Raw genomic sequence first — 3,898 nt, forward strand, 5'->3', positions numbered from 1 at the left:
CGTAGGACTCATCAAACACAAACTCATATTATATTAAATGGGGAAGCGAGTGGCGCAGTGGGTTAAGCGCCTGCGTCACGACACCAATGGTGGTGGTTCGAATCCCGGTTCGGACTAATTACTATGTGTCGGAGGTTCTATGGGCTCCTCATCGCCGACCTCACTGCTCGTCAGTGACATTAAAAGCCCAGCTACAGTGAGCCGAGCTATAATTCGGTAGCAACAGAGACGATTATCAACTGATGAAGTGTGCGTGAAAGAGACTGTGAGAGTGCAAGAAGAATGAAAAAGTGAAGCAAAGATACGCCGATAAAGCGAGAGTGGAAGAACGTCAGAGATCCGAAAAAATGAAATTCATTGTGTACTGTCCGTGTAATTGCAATGTCGTGGAGCACAAGGCCTTAACCTGGCTAAAAGCACCACTGTCGTATCCAATAATAATAATAATAATAATAATATTATATTAAATCCTTTAGCAGCGGAAAATGGACGTAATAGGACTTCTCGTATGCTAAAACGCTTATACGATTTTCATCGTGTTATCGTTCTGAAGTGAATTGGTAATGAAACCTCATCATCATCATCATGTTTAAAAAATATCGATCTAAGATATCCCACAAGAATTGCAATACAGTTAAAGAAATGAAGAAGTCAACACCACAATGGTGGTATCAATTAATCAAATCCCACCTGTGCCTAAGCAGAGACATGCAGTAACAAATGGAAGGATGTGTTGAAAAGTGGCATGCACGCTTGCACAGCACATTCAATGAGAAACAGGCAATATAAATTATTAAAACCTGAATCTTGTAAATTCCATGTTTGGTTGAAGCATATGAGTAGGTTATTCATTACTTAAGAACAGTTATGTAACTAGTAATATATAGCAAATACACGAATGTCCATTCTTCTCATACAGAAGATACTTGCATGGGTGGCATTCGATATGCCAGGCAACGAGAAGTTTGGTGGTCATGCAATCAATCATCGATGCATTCCGCTAGCCGAGACTGTTCAATTTTTTCCAGTGCATTCTCATTGATTCACTTCTCGTTCACAGCATAGCCGGAGAATCGATGATTACCGAAAACTATGTGTAAATTTGCATGTGGCCAGAATGTCCGTATGCAGTTTAAGTCGGTATCATTCTCCATATATCCTGACTCCGGAAACCCCCACAAAACATTTCGCGGCAGCATCGTGGGGCGTGGGCTCGACAAAGATACTGTCGCCTTTCAAATATATGATATTAGGATGATAAATGAAACACGGGAGTTTTTGCAGATGTGTTTTCGACACAATATTTGATGTTCAGATGCATGCATCATAAATCGCGCATAACGAGAATGGGGAATTTAAGATGTTAAGAAGACAGGTCATAAGGTCCTCATCAGACCTGTGAAAAGCACTGCGTGTTGAGTCATCCCAATATATTGTTATGCGTGGGGAAATGGAACTGGGATATATATGTATTCACTTCTATTACTAGTTTGAATCATCAAGTAAGACGAATGAGAATGACATTTTATACTTAGTCTTTCACAATTCGCTGTATTATGTGACAGGCGTAAACATAAGCATAATGGGCCTGATCGGGCCCGCAAGAATGGAAATTTACTAGTGACAAAGAATCATATCAGCAGTGACGGCGTGTCACGGACTCACGGACCCTTTGTGAACACCTATCATGTAACATTGCCTAATTATTTGCTCGTCCCTGGTTAGACCAGTTTAAAACAGCTACCACAGGAATGCAAAATGTTACCAAATTACGGTGTGCGACTTTTGACCAAGTACGGCATTGTAATTTTCTCGTACTTCTTGCTGCGGATTTGGAAATGCTGATCAGTACTATAAAGCAGTTGTGCTGTTGCTCGTCTGTTTTATTCACATAACTAGCGCTTGGGTCACGGAAATTGCGGCATTTTTCTGGTCACATGCTGCCATCTTTCCAGGGTACGGCTCCCTCAGCCTATGGGATTTTCAAGGCGCTGTGTATACAGTGGGATCGACGATGATGAGCCCAGATAAACCGCCGACACGTAGAAACATGGCAGAGTGGAGACTCGAGCCAGCAACCATTGGTGTCGTGATTGCAGCGTATAACCAGCCGCGCCACTCGCTTCACCAGTTGTGTCGTAGTGTCGGTAGTTGAAGTCGTGGGGCCTGAAGGGGCAGTTTGTGGGGTGTTCAATTTTCTGTATCAACAATGATGAGAAAAATCCTTCATATTTCTTTTGTAACTAAATTTATATTTAGCCAAGATTCGTCGGTAGTATATTACTACGACATGAAACGTAATTAGGCTAAATGCTTTTGTTTGGTGTATTAGGAACGTAAATTTCCGTTCGTAATTTTATGTCACCCCGCTATTACACCGTGGTAAATGCACTCCAAATGCGTATTGCATGGTAGGTGGAGGGCACATGGTTTTACCGCAAGTCATAACGAATCCCCTTTCAGCTCGACACATCATAGCTAACCACACAATTGATAGCCTACTGACGAAGTATACGACTAAAGTCTTAAGTGGAATTGGACAATGTCCCTTTGGGATTTGACAGCACAGCGAATGGCGTGTGATTTGCATATAGATGTGGTGGCTATAGCATATGGAATTTCACTGACCAACTAAAGACTCGGGACTTTCAATAACTTCTGAAATACCGTCTCGTAATCAAGAGCTTTGTCACCGTCGGAGACTATTGTGTATAGTAACAATCGCGGATGTCAAAAGTAAATTTGCCTATACCATATTTCGTATTTGCATAGGCAGATACAGATGAACTCGTCGGGTTCCCGATAGCTGAGCAATGTTCCATGGCAATGGGGAAATCGATTGTCAATGCGTCATCGTAAAATAGGGAATCTGGTGAATATGATACCATTCACGCGGAAAATATATGGGTGAAGGCAGGATCGTGCAAACTGGGTAGTTTATATATAGCGCAGTCGCCTGGAATCGATTAACATAGACATTTTTGCACGTCAGATTCACAAATACAGACCACATTTGACAAACATATCTGTCAATAACAATACTCAGAAATGAACGAACTCAACGTTGTGTCTGTGTGTACATTTGTACAATCTCGAGTATTAGGGGTAACTTTGCAGATATCGTTGATATTGCTAAATATTTGGACGAGAATTGTAGGAATGTGATATGAATTGGATGCCCTGGTGCAGCTATATTATGACCATTTCAGTGACACTGACACTCCCATAACTATCCACGTTCTTGATTGGTAAGTAGTTCTGTAGTAACGGCGATATAATGTGGCGTCTAGCGCAAACTTATGAGTTACCGCCGAATACTTTGAGAATTGAGAATTCGATCTCTATTTAGATTTTCGGAATCAGTGGGACAGTTAGATTCGATTAGTGACAGTTACAATAAATTCTAAGCTAATTACGATGAATTGCGTTATCAATGGTGAGGCTTGGCCCATCTGTGCCTTACCCTTCGTTTCGCATTCTATTTCATAGCGGTTCAATAACCTTAAAGCAGTGTTTATTAAAGTTTTTAGACCGCGACCAAAATCCGAGTTCTAGTGGCATCTTGCGGCTCAAGCCTCACACATCAAAAATAATGCATTTTTAATATTATAATCAGAGGTGGTCAAAGTAGTCAACAAAAGCTACTCAAGTAGAAGTAGAAGTATCGAAGAAAAAATCTACTCAAGTACGAGTAGAAGAACTTCTTCCATAAGCCACCTAAAACTACTTGAAGTAGAAGTAGAATTGACTGAATTTAAATCTACTCAAGTTAGTAAGTAGTTTTGAAAACAGTCTTAATTCGTTCGCATGGACCGTCAAAAGCTGCAAATTGAGCTATGCGGAAGGTGCAGAGAGCTTGATTCGTATTGATGCATCCCAGGAAGTATCAATTTTCGAC

General features: G+C 40.9%; 1 long non-coding RNA gene across 1 annotated transcript; it reads left to right on the forward strand.

The window, feature by feature from the left end:
- Positions 1–2,391, forward strand: LOC145454382 (uncharacterized). Its single transcript, XR_013920110.1, has 2 exons — positions 1–49; positions 480–2,391. It is a non-coding gene; the product is annotated as an uncharacterized LOC145454382 (long non-coding RNA).
- The last annotated feature ends 1,507 nt before the right edge of the window (positions 2,392–3,898 follow it).

Source organism: Botryllus schlosseri, chromosome 13 (assembly GCF_051294905.1).
Source record: "Botryllus schlosseri isolate E-star chromosome 13, Bs_hap1, whole genome shotgun sequence".
NCBI lineage: Eukaryota > Metazoa > Chordata > Ascidiacea > Stolidobranchia > Styelidae > Botryllus > Botryllus schlosseri.